General features: G+C 37.1%; 1 pseudogene; it reads left to right on the top strand.

Annotated features, from left to right (window-relative positions):
- The window catches only part of LOC140845234 (E3 ubiquitin-protein ligase Mdm2-like), an 83,780-nt pseudogene that overhangs the window by 59,689 nt on the left and 5,331 nt on the right, over positions 1-18,760 (top strand).

Below are 18,760 nucleotides of genomic sequence, written 5' to 3'. Positions count from 1 at the left end.
CATTCTAAAAAAGGAAATGTTAAAATTAAACAAAATCCCTCCTCATCATTTCTTGTATGTTGATATTTCTTTCTGAAAACAAGAAGTCACACATTTCTGTGTTCCTTTAAAGAGAGAGAAGACAAAAGATGGAGGAGGGTTAAGGAGACGAGGGAAAGAAAAAGCAAAGGAAGGCAAGCATGTTCCTGAGCTCCCACGGTCCTGAAGGGGAGTCCCGTCAAACTGACTGAGGATAGAGCATCAGAAGTTAATTTCTAAGGACTCTCTTGGTTGCCCATACTCTGGCCCAGAATGGCTAAGAATGAGCCTCCCGTCACTGGTCCTCTTATTCTTGAGAGCATCTAAATGTCTGTGTTTTCTATTATCAAGTTTCCTTTACACTCTGAGTCTCAAACATTTCTACAGAGGCTGCTTTCTCTTGACAGTGGGGCGTCTATATTGATGACAGGCAATTCTCCTGGAAAAATGCATTGATTCATAATTCAGATAATTCCAGTTATTTGCTCTCCAAATAGTGCTTGACCTCATTCAGGCATATTCGGGTGTCTTCAATTTCCTGATATCCCTAAACATTCAGCTTAATTCTGTCTTTTCTTCCAACTTAGGTGTTGTTCCCACGATTCTCCTTGGAGTCCTTCTTGATGTATGAATGTGTCCATTGTTTAGATTTTGGAAAAAAAGCTGTCTTTAATATTCTCTGTGGAATGGTCTTTTATATTTTCATTTATAATATATGTCTTAGATCCTACTGGAATCCTTTATAATAGGAAATGTGTTGTCTTTCTGGTTCTGTCAAAAGGTTTCTGCTTTTGTTCTTCTGCATGGGGCAATCATATCTAAGAGTTACTCTTCTCTAGCCTAGGATTAGATTCTGCCTGTTGAGATCTGCTTGTTCCTCTAGTTCATATCACCCATCATTTATCTTGCCTTAAATTTCTTCTTTTATAACATTTTTGCAACATACTCACCCACGGAATAGTTAATATCTGTGTCTCTCCTTACAACAATCAATTTATCTTGAAACTCACTTGACAATAATTTGAGTGTTTTACACTGGTACTCCTAGTTGTCCCTTAGTACATTTGTTCAAACAGTATGTAAACTCTTAGAATTGTCACGGTCCTCAAGAAGGCAGATTTCCGTTAGCTCTTAGTATGTACTCCACCTGTAGCTTCGAGATGGTTTTTCAATAGCTTCCTGAGTCGGAGCTCCATCCAGGGAATCGTGTCTGTGTGACCTTTGTGATCTTTACATTCTTCTTACTATATACATTTCCAATATTTACAAGCATAATTATGGATTGATGAGAAGTATAATTTTAAGGGTATTGATATTAAAAAGACACAATTTTATAACTGGTCTTGCCTCAGCTCTGGTGAAAGATAATGGTTACAATCTCAAAACTTTGTAAAAAAAATCTTAGTGATCTACAAACCTGGTTGAGAAACTAACAGAGCCAGCTTGTCTTTGAACATATATGGCAGAGTAGAACGATTGCCAGCTTCCAACGTACAGGAGAGAGAAAGGTGGGGCACGCACCTCCTCTTTTCAAACTGACTAACAACGAAGACCCTTTCCTTTCAAGGGGGATGAGTTAATGGAGGGATACTTTGCTAGTGGGGATTCTGCTAATACAGATGGAACTATGAGGATGCGGGTCAGGTGGGAAGGAACTGGTCCATTTCTAAAACTTGTAGGCACACTCAAACATGTTCTTCAAGGAAGTTTTTTACCAATAGAAAGCATTTTCACTCTAGGCTCCACTATGTCCTTAAGTTCTCCGTATCAAGGAAAATTCATTTGGGTCTTTACTCACAAAAATATAAGACAATTCCAAATGTAACAGGTCTGTGGCCCTCTCTTTCTGCTGCCAGTGGGAACTGTCTTCTGAATGTTCTTGATCTATTAAGAGATAAACTTGTGCTTTTTACTTGCTGGAGCCAATTGCAGATCTCTGCTATGTTTGAACTTGCCCATCAGGGTGAATGGAGACAAAAGCAATTTTGATCTACTTTATGCTGCCCATTACTGACTAATGTCTGCATTTGCAAACAAAACAACAAGCAATTAGAGGGCAACTGCACTGAATGCATGGGCATTGTTTTGTTTTTGTTTTCTGGGTAAAAGGCATGGTATGGGATTTTAAAAAGTTGAAGTAAGTAGCACCTTTGTTTTGACTAGCAGGTAATGTATGTAATTTCTGAGATCCCAGCAGCTTTTGCTGAGTTTCCAGAAATAAAAGGCACTGAAAGAAAAATCATTACAGAGATACATCTGTAATGGTAAAGAACTAGAATAACAGTTATCACACTGAAGGAATAGTGTAGTCTTAATTGTTAACAGATGGAAGAATTGGTTTGACATTGTTAATAATCCCTTTGTATTATAAGAAAAGACAATTGGCATAGTTGGTTTCATCTCAGACAGTATTAAAGGGATCAGTATGTTTATCTGGTCTCAGACGTGTTCTTCACAGGGCATATATGGCTTAGTATCAGCTGGGAATCACTTCTAGTTGATTTTGGGTTCTAGAATGCACACCATAACATAAATGCCAGTTGTAGAGCTTATCATGTCAGTAGCCACATCCAGGAATTGATTTTTGTACCATATTTAGAGACGTAAAGTGTACAATTTCTGAGATAGTAGCCTTGAACTGTTGCATTGCCTTCCTAGGTAAATTGACACATACCACCTACATGCTTTTGGAGCTAGACTAAACTTAAAGGTATGATATTAGCTGCCCTAAGTATATCTGACCTGAAATGATAATTATAATATTAGTAGTGAGTGTATCATTTTACTTACCGAAGACACAGTTAACATTTATTAATTATTATCAGTTGAAATTAAACTGGTTTATGGTCTATACTTAAAGCAATTGATATACTCTCATTTCATTCCTAACAGGCTGGGAATTAGATAAGGTTATCATATCTGTTTTAAAATTTAAAAAACACTAAATTGTATGGAGAAATAGGCAACTAGTCCACAAACAGTGAATAAATGGCTCAGTAGAAACTTGAAGCAGGTTTTACAGCTCTCCTAAATCTGCATCCTTAACCATTTCTCTAAATTTTCTCTAGCATACAACTTCTTCTTAGTAGAACCCAGGTAGCCTAGTTCATGTAGCCCCTTATTAGGAATATTAGTAGTGCTAGACCAAAAAATAAGTCTGAGCTGTGGCGCCTATGAGATGTCCACCTGAGCCTGCCTGATGACAGTTAGTGTATCCCAGCAGGTCTGAAGCCTCAGCAGGCGGGGAGGTCAGAACCACCCGTCTCCTGCACAACTCTCCCTTCTGTCTTTGTCCACCCTATATAGCTATGCTGTGGTATTTCCTGAAGGCCTAGTAAATCCGCATAGGCCTGGCAGCGAAGGCAAGAAAATCTTACAAGCTGTTAGAGAGCTAATGAACATTCACCAAATAACCAGCAGCAAAACGCAAAGCCTGGTTGAAGGTTGGAGAAACACAATGAGGAGGATATTACAGCGAATGCGGCCGCCGCCGTGAACACAGCAGCGTAACTCTGAGACATTCTCATCCTTGGAAGATCCCACAGCCACCCTGGAAGCAGCTGCTTTCTATCACAGTGGCCATTCGCCGGCACATTATTCCCCAGTTCAGACTTGCAGGCTGTGATGGGACTAGAGAGAAGGGCTAACCACCGGGTGAGCTTATTCCTTGGACCTGAGTGGAGAGATGAGGAGCAGTGAATTAACCAGTGTCCTGTCAGAGGATTAAACTTACTTCATGACAGTGACAACTCAGTCATCTACAGAACAAAATCTTTCAACTTTTAGTTTTTAAAAACAGATTTTATACAAAACAACAGATTTTATACAAAAAAAAAACAGATTTTATACAAAACAATAGGATGATAGGATGATTTTCTCCCCACCACGCGCACTCCCCACCCTACCCCCAGGCCAGTCCAATATTTGGCATCAAGCAGTAGGGGGTGAAAGTAGGAAAAAAAAAAAAACACAAAAAACCTAGCCTAAGCTTTTTCTGTAATTATCTACAATTATCTAGATTAAACTTGAATATATCTACTGTACTTCATTAAGCACACTGTTCCAGTGCCTGCCCTTTCTATCTGAAAATGTTCTCTCATTTTCAAATTGAATTTCTCCCCCATTAACTTACTGCTAAGGTATATTTTAATGGCTTTCCTTTCAACGTAAGCCCACTTGTTTTGGCTGTGAAATTATCTCATTTCTTTGTATAAAGCCCAGCTTCATTTCTAATTTTCAGTAATTGTGTCCATTTCTAGGTGAAAAATGCAAGCTCAAACAAAAGGCCTCTTAAAACTGGCCTGTCATTTTCAGTTCTTTCTCCTGCAGACAGTGGTTGTTAATTTTCCTTACAATAACACAGGCCGGCTCCCCTCCCTAACATACTGTTATAACTAATATGGTGAAGCATTTGCATTCACTGTGAGGGCATCTCCTGATAGGAAGCTGCCAGCTTCACACAGTGATAAGTGTGCAGGCAGAGTAGCCTGCGAGGAACCCATCACCCATCTGCCTTTTGGGTAAAAGCCTGAGGAGAGCCATAATCTTATTCTTCTTTTTTACCATTAACTAGAAATTCAGTGGCTGAAAGCTTTATATAGGAATTCTGGAAAAAAAACATTTTATTTTAATCCTAATTATACATTCTTCTGCACAATCGCAAATACACACACGAACACACACACACATTTGACGTACATTTGCATGTATGCTCACTTACATGCACTCTGAAAAATCACATGATATGCTCAACACTCACACTTAAACACACATATACACACACACGAGTGCTTTTTAAAAACTTGTTTGAAAGTAACTTGCCAATACTTTTCAATCTTTGATTTGTGTCAACTTGCCAATGGAAGAGAATGGATGTTAGATGATTCCAAGGAGAAGAACAAATTTGTAGAAAGACACCATGTGCTGAAAAGACCTTAACATTTTGCAAAACATGGGAGGTAAGTACCTCTGTACAGAAAAGAATAAAAACACAACGAGTTTGTAGCTGTAACTTGAGGTAAAACTGAGAAGCCCCTGTGTGTGATCCAAACACATGCTACATAAATCAAGCATCTGAACTTAACCCAAGTGATACAAAGGGCATGAAAGTGATTTCAAATAAAGTAAAACTATCGACCACTTTTATGCACACTCAATATATGCATTTATTTAAATTTCCTTCCTTAATTGCCTATAAAGCACAAACAATAAAAAAAATATGCAGCAGGACAGGCAGTAGGTGATTATCATTATAAGAATGAGGAAACCAAAACTTGAGGTTTCTAACTGAATTTTCAAGTTCACACAATCCCACTGTATTGATGTCTTCAAATCCAGAAGCTCGGAGGCCACTACCCCAAGCCGGAGAAGGCTGCTATGAAGAACTAAGAAAGAGGAAGGCTGGTGTGAAAATGAAAAGGTGCATCAAAAGATTTCTAGGTTTCCATAGGAAGACAGGCATCAGAGTAAAGAAGCATAGAAGTGTGAAAGATTAATATTATATTCAGACTCAGGGAAATATTTTGGCATGAATATTTCCTAGGGATTATTTATAATGAGAAAAAAGTGGAAAACATATGTGTTATTGAATGCAAAGACTAAATAAATAGTGTGCATCATATATTTGAAGGTCACAGGGGCATCAGGAACAATTTTTAATTAAATGGAGAAAGTTTTACTGGCTAACAAAACATGCAAAATAACTTCAAAAACAAAAAATATATACACAGCCATACTCAGTATGCTTTCAAATATAACTATCTTTTTTTCATTTCTCTATCACTGGATCATCTATGGATTTCTCCAAATAACTACAGTTTCAATCTGTCTATCTAATAGGCGTGGATAGGATAATGGAGGGAAACCTGAATTAGATATTAGAGGGTTTTTCTCCCCCATTTTAAGTTGCTTTTCTCCAAATACTTCTGTGTGTTGTAGAGAAATTTAGTGAGAGGATTCATATTCTACCAGTCTCTGCAACAGATAATTTTGCTTCCTCCATAAAATACACACATTTAGTTTTGTATTGGCTTGTCCTCAAATGGTAAAGGAGAACGCAGGGCACAAGGCACAAGAAACTAGCAACACAGTAAGTCAACAGGCATTTCCTGTAAGCACCTACTATGTGCTGGGTAAAGGAGATAACTGTGCTGCCCTCCTGGAGTCAAGTGGTGTCTATGGATGATAAAATATGCAGTAACAATGAAAATGCGATAAATCATAAAATGGGGCAAAGCAAGGTATGTGGAGGCTACATGTTAAGGACATAGAATCTGGTCTAGAAGTAAGTCAAAAGACTTACAGAGAAAGAGCTACTGAGACTCAGATCCCAAAGAAATGTGAGCAATATTTGTCCAGAAAGAAAGATCGGGACATGTGAAGGCCTTGAGAGACCTTGGCCACACCTGAGGCACTGAATGGTACTCAGGTTGACTGGACTATAAAGTGCATATTTTAGGGGGAAAGGATAAAAGGATGAGGCTTTAGAAGTACTCAATGGCAAGTCCTAAATGTTTCTAGAAGCATGTAAAGAAACTTAGGATCTATCAGCAGAGCAGCAAGATTTTAGTGGAGCAGGTCAGCTCAGCATTTTAGTGGGTTTATTCTGGCTGCACTGTGGAGTGCTTACTAGTTATAAACAAGATCGGAGGCAGTGGTAACTGTTAGGAGGCCATTTCAGTAGTTCCAGAGAGAGATGATGGTGGGCTTGAAGACTGCAGTCAAAACAAAAATGAAGGAAAAATTATAATCCAGAGATTTTAGATGCAATGAACTGACTAGAGAGGTCTGGGCCCAGTTATGACTGAATTGCTTTCTTATAAGAGATTTGGATGAGATGTAAGTGGCAAAAGGTGAAAAAACACATTTTTTTCCATAGGAAATTTAAAAATTATCATTAAAAAATACATTGTCATGGGTATTAGTGCTTATCTGACAAAATTTATAGAAGTACCAACCCTGAGAATCTCTGAAGAACTCTTGTTTGTATATGTGTGGAGGGGAGTGGGAAGATCTTGAGAATATGAGGACAAACTAAGAGAGGAGAGGGGAGGAGAGTGTTGTAGGAGATGAATTTGGAAGTGCTTAGAAAACCTGTGATTGTGGCATAGGTGCAATTCATACCCACTTCTCAGTGACATTTGGGTACATCTGTATTTTTCAAGTTTTGTAAAATAAGCAGACATCATAAGACCCTTGACATTTACAAGGGATAAAACCCAAGATCTTTGCAAATTTCTGTCTTTGCAAATACAGAAAAGTTTATATAGTCTCTTGACTTTCTCAAAAATCATATTTCCTTCAAGAGAAATGTTTCTAGTGCATTTACTTAGATGACCAGTCTTATTGCTTCTAACCATAAAGTATATGTGGAATCCAGCTTCAACTTTCAAACTGTACCATGAATATTCTTCTTGAATAACTATAATAGCCATTAAAACTGTTACCTCTGTTTTTATTTTAGAACTGTACACAGCCCAGACTATTTATAAAATATGTATGTCATTGTTCTGCTTAATATTTTCAACAGTTTTCCATTGCTTTAAAAAATACCACACTCATTGCTATGACTTAAAAAATCCTTTATAATCAGAACTTTCTAAATTTAGATCTTTTCTTGCATTACCCTTTCCACATTCAATATGCTGCAGCCACACTGGCCTCTAGGAAGACAGACTGACACTAATCAGCAAGTAGTTCCACTGTGAAAAATATTCAAAGTCATAGTTGGAAATACTGAAAACAATTTCAAGGTGCAGATATTCAACAGTGTTCCCTGTTTTAGTTAGCACGAGCTAAGTTATGCTGCTTTAACAGGTAACTACAAATCTTTTTGGCTTCACACAGTGATGCTGATTTTTGGTTTATATAAGGTCTACCATCTGTATATATATATATATATATATATATATATATATATATATATAGAAAACTCTCAGGCTTTCCTCCAACTAGCCTGCTGCTGTCTTGGGACTTGCCCATCACAACATGAGGATTCCTTCATAATAACTGCACTAGTAGGATAATGAGGTTGGAAGATCCTCAGGATATTTTCACTTCCGTTGCTTGAAAGCAATGCATTTTATTAGCCACAATAAGTCACATGACCTCATCTAATTGTAAGAAGGCTGGGAAGTCCTGTTGAGGCAGGAAAGGAGAATTTGATACTGATGAGCATTGGTTAATTCTGCTATAGGTACTTGTTCTTCCAGTTCTAATACATTAAAAGCACACACACACCCTTGCCACAGCAGACCACTCCAGACTTAACCAAAGTAAGTGTAAGTGTTGTGCAATAAGACTGTTTCCATCAGATCTGGGTGTGGACCTTCTTGGACTAGAAATCCATGAACTTTAATATGCTTCCTCCCATGTTTATTAGTACAGAATGGTGGGATATGGTTAGGATCGTTGAAGTACAGAGTCCCACTCTGGAAAGAGAAGAATGAGAGACACATCACAGTTCCTGGTCCTTAGAAATTCTGAAACCCTACTGGGCAGATGATGTGTGAACTACCTATCTTGAGGGTAGAGAGTATTACTTGATGAGGCTCTTATCCTGCTCTCACAGAGAAGTTCCCTTCTCCATTGTCCTCACAGGTTTCTTACCTCCATCTTCTGAAAGCTTCCCCTCCCCCTGCATTATCCTCCATGTCCTCCACATCTGCAGTGGACTTTGGAGAATATGTTTTTTACATATTCTTAGCCTACTACCTGCCTGTAGAATGATGAGTGCCCAAAGATCATTCTGACAATGAATGTTAACATTTATTGGCTGCTTTCTATGTGATAGAAATTACACTAAATGATTGCATGCATTTAGTCCTCACAATGGCCTCTTGAAATGGCATTATAATTATTCCTGTTTCAATTGCCCAGTGTTCCATATCTGTTCCATAATGGAATTTGGATTCAAACCCTGTTTTGATACCATTCTGTAATGTTTCATTTACTTCTCCTGTCTTTATTACTCCTGAGTTAAAGGGATTGTTTCAGGAATCATTAGAAGTGATTCCCAGAATAGCTGAACATAATATTTTCAATAAATGCTAAGGTCATTTTTTAGTTTCAAGGTATCACAGGATTTTTCAATCTAGGCTCCAAGTCATACCCAATGCTGCTTTAGAGATATTCTTTAAAGTGTTCAGGTCCAGTATTTTCTGTGATTTTATTTACTTTTGTTCCCCTTATTTTCCATATCAACTTACTGAGTCTGTTTTACATGGCCAATGAAGTCTATACCATAAATATGATCTTTACCTCAATATATGTTAATATGATATTAATTTATTGGGCATTGGCCATTAATCTGATTTTTGTTTCAAGGTACTTAAGTATTTCAAGAAGTTTTAACAAAAGGTTGGAAGACCTTTAATTTAATCATTGTTGCATTCTGAGTTTTTACAGGTGTTCAACTTTCAAACTCTTCATTCTATTCATCACTTATACCTTGGGATCAAAACCAGTCAGCTTCACCTTTACAAAACTTGTAATATTTATAATTCTACTATTCTATTTCTTAGCAATTATTTCTTGAGCTCATCCCTTTTGTGAAATGTCCCATAAAATGTGGCCAATTTCACTTGAAACACACTCACTAATAAAATTATTTTCTCTAGAAACCTAGATCAAAATGACATGTTCATCATTTACATGCTCTAACTATCAAATCACCCCAGGAAAGTTTTATCATTCTATTTTATATGATAAATATTCTGCCACTTTTTAATACAAATCATATTTGCAGGCACCTGTAAAATAGCAATGTCACATATTTTGCATTTTCCTTAGGACAAAACCCCACTCCCAGTACTGATTTTCTGTATTGGGGAGTGTCCTGGTGGTCTCCATACCATCCCCAGGTTTAGTGATTCACTAAAAGGACCTATAGTACTCACAAGTCGTTTTGCTCATGGTTATGGTTTATCCAGGGAACAGACACAAAGCAAAATCAGCAAACGGTAAATCAGCAAAGTCTGGAGGAAATGAGAAGAAAGCTTCCAAGAGTTTTCTCCCAGTGGAGTTAACCAAACATACTTAATTCTTCCTGCTATAAACTGTAGAACATGTATGAAGTGTTGTTTATCAGATAAGTTAGTTTGAGCCTAAGAATCTGGGGCTTTTCATGGGGGTCAATTATGTAAGCACAGAGCCCCTTCATGACTGACTGCAATTACCAAAACTACAGACTGCCACAAAAGAAAGCAGGTACCCACCATAAATCCACATTGTTTGCACAAACTGTCTACACCAAGTGGTATCATTTCCTTCAAAACACCAAGCATGCAAAATACTCTCATCAGTTAGAACACTCCAAGCACTCAACTCCCAGAAGCCCATCAAGGGCTAGCCAAGAGAACAGTTTCTATTGGGAATGTACATGTTTTAAGAAACTCAGATCTGATGAATCAACTCTTTCGTGCATCTACATATTAGAATATATTATGGTAACAACAATAATACAAAAACCCTAATTTCATTGACTTAATACAACAAATGCACCACCACCCTGACTGCATTTACTGAAAATCTAGGGGCCCCTCCAAGGTACTTGATCACCACAGAGTGACCTGCTTTGATCCTCGGGTTCTTCCATGTGAAGACAAGGCTTTGTCTGCTATTGTTGTGGCAGAGGAAGAAGAGACTGGAGAATCCCATAGATCTCTTCAAAGCATCAGCCATAACACCTGTTATTTTTGCTTACATTTCATTGGTTTTCATGGGGCCCTACATAACTGCAAGAGACAAATCTCTCAGACTTTGTATATGTACAAAAAGAAACAGAGATCCAGTTATCAGTGAGAACTAGTTGTGTCCATCATATTCACAAATTACCAATATCACATATGCCAAATCTGTGAATAACAAAAAGATCATACATAGTTTGTAACCAGGAGAAATAATTTTTTAAATTACTGAGAAGCTGGTAAAAAAAAAAAAAAGCCAACCAAGGGAACTGGTAGTAACAAATGATTCTCTTGAAATGAGAAAGTTTGTCATGTTGTTTACTAATGTCATTATCAATCTGTTTGAAAAAGAATAGGATACATTCCCTTGAAGCAGAGAGGTATCATCTCACAATAAAAGCAAACAAACATTTTAATTACCTTGAGAGCCTTTGGAAAAATCTTAAAGTCTTTTAAGAGGAAAGGGAATTTCTCTTCAGCCTGAGTATAAACCTTTCAGAAGAGTGGGAGTAGAATTTGTACCAGTTTAAAACAGTGTAGCTGTTGAATACTTTCTATGGGTCTCACCTATTGCTGAGAAATTTACATATATCAGATAAATTATTCCTTACAAGAATCTTTTGAAATAGACATTTTAATAACTCCACTTTAGAGATAAAGTGTCTAGGATTAGATAGGTATTTAAACAGGTGAAATAGGTCAACGAGGAAGAGTCAGCATCAGAATGTGAACGCAGCTGTGTCTCGCTCTGAGTCACGTACTTGTAACTATTAAGCAAACTGTTGCTCAAGGAAGATGATGTCCTCAAAGACTTGAATGCAGCTGTGGCCACCAGTCATGGACACATGAAGCAACTGAGAATATTTTTCACTCGAAATGATTTGGCTGCCCTATTCATTGTTCCATCATCATAAAAATGATCGACGTGCATCTGGAAATTAGAAAGTTTATTTATCATAATTTCTCCTATTTTTATGCTGACTTATTTTTGAGCTTATCTCAGTGTGTAGAGAATTGTGTTCCAAGTTAAGGTGGGGAACACAGGAGGCATAGGAGGGCAGGGGATAGAAGAGGGCAAAGGGTGCAGGAAGTCAGGGGCTTGGGGGGCAGGGGGCAGGGGTAGGTGTCATGGAAGAGCAGGGGGTGGAGTGGGGTCTGAACAAAAACAGAGGAGATGAAGAAATAGACAAAATTATTGTCCTAAAAGACCTTATTGCGTAGTCAGATAAATAGAATATATATAAAGTGATGGCCAACACGTCTAGTCTGTATTTCCTCCTAAGAGTCCAACTGATGATCAGAACAGGATGTCACTCAACGAAGAAGGTTATGAATGTCTGCTTCACAGAAAATGTTGCATAACAAGCTGATTAGGGAAGGAAATGAAGGGAACAAATGTGGGTCAGTGTGGTGAGAGTTGAACACGAGATCCAGAGTCAGATTTGAAACCAAGTTCTCCCTCTAAGTAATTACATGGTTGTCTATTTCATTGTTTTTGTTCTCAGTTGTTATCTGTGCAAAGGGGGATAATAATAGCTATTTGTTAGGTTTGGTAGAGGATTCACTGAAATGTATATGACACGCCTAGCCCCTTTTCATATATATCTGTTCTTCCTTATCCTTGTTTCAAAGCTGGGATGGTGACTGTTCCTCTGCCAATTGATACCTTAATTACATAAACATTTGTTAAATCCTTACAGTAGTAATGCCCTCTTCTAGTTGCTTAGGTCTGAGTGGTGAACAGACTAGATTTCTGCTTTCTTGGGAGTTTATATTCTTGTGGGACAAGTAGCCAAATGATTATACCCACTTATTTCAAAAGTTGATAAATTGTATGAGGTGATTAAAAGAGAGAAGATGGTGAAGGGGAGGTAGGTAGAGTCAAGGAAATCCTCTCTGAGAAGTGATAAGAGGTGAAGACACAGATACCACAGATGAGCTTCAGGTTTCGGTGGAACTGAAGACAGGTCAGAGTTGGTAAACACCAGGGAGAATGACAGAGAGGCTGGCATGAAGCCACGGTCCAGAAGACCAGGTCTTCTTAAACCTTGGTAATGGGGTAGCTGTGATGGTGGCAGAACAACCATGCCAAGGAGTCGAGGAGGAGGTGCCCAGGGAGGAATCCTAGGGGCAGACGATGAGGACGCGGAGTGCCGTGCTAAGGAATTTAAACAGTCTCATTATATCACTTCAAAAACTAGATCCACCTCTTCCCAAGCAGCCCAGAGCCCTTTTTCTTGCTTGATCAAATGCGATCATTAGCTGATTCACATTTTCCTCAACCCATTTCTTCCAGGCCATTAATCCATGTAGCCTGGTCCAGCCATGCTGAATTTTCATTCCAATGAATAGACTCCCTTTCCCTGCTTCTCTGGCTGCTCCTCGTGTAATTTCTTGAGTGTTTCTTCCATTTGATTCCTGGTCATGCCTTTGCTGCTGTTTTTCATTATTTTAAAAACGGAGAGGATGTGTTTCTGCTGAGTTGTCCATTCGTGTTTTTCACTCTATTGGACTCAAAGTGTGCTGTCTGGGTGCCGGCAGATGGATGAGGCAGAAAAGCCACTGATTTGATTTTCCCTTTCAATTTTCACATCTTTCACTCCTTGCCTCGTTTGTTTTCTCTTCTAACAGAGCATCTAAATATGTGCTTTTCCTTCTCTCTCTCGAGGTAAGCCTTTTCACGGCTTTTACCAGTAACATTTGCCTTTGATGGTTTCTGGATATGTGTTTAGGATCAAAGATGCTCTATTTTGTGCTTAGTTACCATGTATGTGCTTTAACTTAGTATTTTCCTTTTGTTCTATGATATTTTTTTTTACTTATTTTTCCTCTCTTCTTAGAGATTTCTTTATAGAAGGTACTAGAATAATAAACTTTTAATAAAAAATAAACATTTAAGTAAATGTTTTGGGCTTCTAAATTTTTAATGTGTCAGGTGATATTATATTGCTGGTATTTTGAAAGAGAAGCACCGCCTCAGTGAAGTTCAACATTCCTGCACAGTCTTCATTGTTTTACTCCTGTTTTAGTGCCCAACCATCCATTAGCTGGTATGCACTCCCTAAATCAGGATCAGGTCTCCAGTGAAGCCAAAAACCAGCTACTCATTTACCTCTGTTGATGTGTAGTGAATCTAAGAAGTTTGTTCAAATAAGTGTCCTCAGAAAATGTAAAATAATGTATTGTTATTGTCCCCCTAATTTCCAGAAACTACAATCACCACAGGGATTTGAAATAATATTATATGTCTACTGTGGGGACAGGATGTATAAAAGTATATGAAAGGATATCTTCCTAAGTTAATATTTGGAATATCTATATATTGTATAATATCATTCTTTATTATTTCTTCCTTATATCTTAATTTTTTAGACATCTAGCTTTCCTTATTAGCTGAGTTTATCCCCTCAGCCACGTTTGTAACAATACTTATGGTTAAGGTTTGACTAAAATATACTTTCCTCCAGAAAACCTTTGCTGTTTTCATGCTTTAATGTATTTTCAGTGAGATACAGAGTTGATCTCCATGGACATGCATGATTGCTTCTTTTATGTAGGTTTTCTTCAATTTTGACCCCAGATTTCAAATAAACATTTGTTTTTCATGAAATATTTTATAATTATTTCTCTATGTATTTCTAAAATGTGCTGGTTGAAAAGTGGTATTGATACAATTATAGATTGACATTAATATCTAGTGGCTTTGTATTTCATTCTGTTTGAATCTGTATAGTTTGAGCATAATTGAAACAAGATGACCTCAGTATAAAATTATGAAAAATTGATAAAAGGGAACTGTACTATCTTAATATAATCATACATTCTTAAAATAAACACTGTTTGTCCTTCAGATTATACAGGCCCAGTTTTTGGGAAGTTTATGATGCTCCTGCATACCTGGAACTTGCTAGAACTTGGGAATATAAAGAGATGGAACAGTGTTTGAGCTCACTGGGGGTCCCAATGGAGGGGGCAGTCTCCTACAAAGCCTATAAAGAGACCATTGAAAAACAATATGTCAGACTCAAGGGCAGAACCATTGGGGGCAACCTTAGGTATTCATGGAAAGGGGACAGAGAAAAATTCTCAGGAAAGGTAAGTCCTGAACTTTATCTAAAGGATAAATTGGGCTAATTCAAGAAGGATAAGAAGGTCATACTAGGAAAAAGAAATGCATGATTTGAAGCACATTCCACAACTTCATTTGAGGTACTATAAGCAATTCACTGTTTCAGGAATATAACCTAAGTGACAAGAAATATTAGAAATTAAATTTTTGGCCAATTGCAATCTAGCCTGTGCATCATGCTTTCAACATGGTTTAATCAAGGCTTATGTAGATACAAAGCTGTATTCACTTTCAGATACACATGTGTGTGTATATATACATACATGTATATATTGCATGTTTATAGCATATTGCATTTAATATATAGTCATATGGCTACAGTTTATTTTATTAAACAATTATGTTAAATACTACATATTGTTATATATTGCAAATTGTTAAGAATAAAATATGGTTAAATGTTAAACGTTGATATGTAATAAATACTATTAAAGATTGTTAAATAAATAAAGTAATATGGCTACTGCTCCATTTAGTATCCTTAATCCAAGGTTTTTGTTCGTGTTTTTTTTTCCTTTAACCTAAATTAGCTCTTTAGAGTATCTTCCTAGGCTTGCAAAAGGTCTCACAAAATATAAAACACCTTTATGGCTCTTGATATATACTAGAAATTACTTAAAATAATTTTTCCCAATTTAACTTCCCATCTACAATGTAAGTTTGAATATATTTATTTCCCCACACCCACTGCCAACATGAGTGATTTTTTCCTTCTTAAGTTTAGCTAATTTATGTGGCAGAATATTTCTCCGTCTTTAGTATCAGATCCTTGTGGTACAATGAGAATTATTCTCATGTCTTAATGATGTTATAAGGATTCATTTAAGTAATGAATGAAAATTGCTTAGCTCACTGACACATATAAGTGTTCGATAAATTATAGCTATCGTGTTATTACTATCTCTCTAATAAAGACTATCTTGATCTATTTTTTCTCTTCCTGGATCTATTAGAGAATTAATAACTTAATGAATACTTAATGCTCATGTTAGAAAGCATTTTTATTTTACACTAGTGATTGACTATTAGCACCCAAACTGTGATGAGGTACAAAGAGTAATGTGATTATTTCAAGCCTCCAAAAAAATGTCAGTCCATGTAGACTTTTTATGTTTAATACAATTTAGTCAACTTCCTAAGTTTCAATTTAAGGAAAAATAAATACATAAGGTAGTTCAATGGACTCACCACCTTCTAGGCAGGGAAAATGACCATTATCTCTATTTCTTATATCCGAAAGCTTCTACTGTACTGGAAACTATCCCAAGGTTGAAGAGTCATAAATAAAAGATCTGTTAAAGAAGAAGAACAGTGGATGTGGATATATGTTGTGCAATTTTATTCTAGAAGTTTTGTGTCAAAGAACATGGTCTATGTTGGTGAATAGTACATGGGTCCTTGAAAAAAATTAGTGTTCTGCTGTCAGTGGGTTTCTACTCTCTGTCCTATAACTGTCAATTAGGTCAAATTGGCTGATAGTATTGCTCAGACCTTATATTTGCTTACTGACTTTCACCTTACTCGTTCTATTAATTACTGAGACATCTCCAACTATAATTGTGAATTTCTGACTAGTCATTTTTAAAATGCCAGGTGTAGCAGAACTAATTCTTAATGTCTAATAAATTAGCATATTTCTTTTATTTATTTAAAGCCATGTAATTAGCCAAAATATGTAGCCGATGCTTAAATCCAGTGTAATTTGGGTTTAGTCACAATAAGAAGCATTGGACACTTTTCACTGACCAGAACATAACACCTATTTTTGTATCCATGTATAATTAAATCAAAGGTATATGTTGGTATTTGGGGTCGACTCTCACTCAAAATCACCAACCAAACAGCAAGACATTAGAATTCTCTTGACATTAAGATGCTGGGGGATGATTTTTAGACAATTCTCATTTTAAGAAAACGTAGCTGCTTCAGTGGTAAATGGGAGTAGTTTAGCTGAAATGAGATTTTAAGAATCTTTCCTTTAAGTGGCATCATTCTCCTCATAAAATCGGCACACTTAGTTATAATTTGATTTAATGTTTTTTAGAGCCTATTATTTTTCTTCTGTGAGGTAACTTACGTTGGAAATAACACAATAGCCACCACCCTGCCTATATAATAGGAAGTCATAATAAATGAGAGGATGAATAGACAATTTATTTGGCACTTCTTAAGAACTGCACACAACCAAGCTGATAATATTGTAATGATTACTATCAAGCAAAAACACTGATATGCTAGTGAAAGTTGCAACTTTCTTCAAAACACTCACAAAAAAACACTTCTGCCCCAGAAGTTTAATTATACCTGTAGTATCACCTTGTGTAAGTCTTTGAATGATCTTATACTGTTTCTAACTCAACATTTCATGATCTTCCCTTCCCTAGGCAGCTAATGAATTCAGTGACGGAGCTCTTCGATTCATACTACGGCAATCAGGAATTTCTGTTTCTTCTCAACTAGTTCCCTCCTGTAATTACTCAGTTCCTTGTTCTAAAATCTTGAAGAAGCAAGATTGAATGGACTGAATAGGTCACATTCAGAGCCCCAGACAAGACTGACTTCTTAACTGGTATCCATCTGAATGGAAGATGATTTGACTGGTCAAAATTGAGCTAGTCAATGCCTAGCTTTTGTGGCTTTTGATTAATTCACTTCAGTGATTCTGAATTTATGCCATTTACTCTAAAAAGAAATCTAATATATGAAGCATGATTTCTTCTTTTTCATCTAGAGAGGATTTGTGGAGAGAAAATTAAGTTCCCCCATCTAAGTAAGTACCTCAGGGAACTATTCACCTATCAATGTATGGGAGAGTTTCAGCCTGTAACTTACCCAATTTCATTAGCATTAATGGGAGTTCTGTGTGAAATCCTGTGTGAATCATTGCTTTAGAAGCTCTGTAAAAGTTTGTTGATTACTTTTATTTTGTAATGACTCTATTCTGCAGCTCAAACTTTTAACTCCTAAGGCTTGCAGTAGCTGCTAAATTTTGAAAGTAATCAAAGTTGGACTTTTGAAGGTAATTAATTCAAAGTCACATCACATGGAATCATTCACCACTGTGAATGTCCCATGCTTATTGCATGTTAGGTCACCAGATGTTCTACTGGCTGGCTCACTGTCTATAGTGTGTGAAAATTCAAATTTAAGTTTTATTTTTCCCCTAATTATGTTGTTTTATTAACATGTACTCATTTATAAATATTTTTACTCAAGCCCTCTATTTTTCCCTAATTTCTGGGCCATGAATTCTACACACTCTTCGATGATTCTTCGAACACTCTGCCCTCACCTTTCCTTGGTTTCATGATTTCCAATGAGCTTTATATAGCATGAAAAGAAAATGTGTGTTCAAACATACACAATTTTGAAAATGGAATGGGGAATCGGGGGAGGGAGTGGCAGGGCAGGGCCTGGGCATGTGTGTGCTAACACCCAGTGAGGCATGCTGTGGGGCTGGTGTGTGGGGTCTGTGTGGCCGAACTGATTGTAAGGAAGATGGAGTGAGAAACTAAGTCAGGGGCAGCCCCGGCCCCTCTGGCCAAGGTCTTCTGCTCTCTGCCAGGGGTCTCCTCCAGACCCACTGTGTTTGAGCACCCTACGGACCTGGGATACAGGAGTGTTTGAGGACATCAGAGGAAGTAGAGATGACTTCTGACTACATGAAAATCAGATGCATTACCTGGTGAATGACAATATGGCCTTACTTCTCTTTCTTTGGTGAAAACCTCACCTTATGTGTAATAAAGGAGATACACTGTGAAAGAAGCAGTACCAAGGAATGCACAGAGACTCCATCAAATCTGGACCTTGTTGATGGTGTAAGTGAATATTTGGGTGGTTGTTCAGGATTCAGCTTCAGATTAATTCACTGTAGAATGTGCAGTTGAGTCACGACTCAGACGATCATAGCTATAGTGAAAGAGCA

Source organism: Manis javanica, chromosome 1, assembly GCF_040802235.1.
Source record: "Manis javanica isolate MJ-LG chromosome 1, MJ_LKY, whole genome shotgun sequence".
In the NCBI taxonomy this organism is placed as follows: domain Eukaryota; kingdom Metazoa; phylum Chordata; class Mammalia; order Pholidota; family Manidae; genus Manis; species Manis javanica.
The sequence above is the reverse complement of the archived record's forward strand: the minus strand, read 5'-3'. Positions and strand labels throughout refer to the sequence as shown.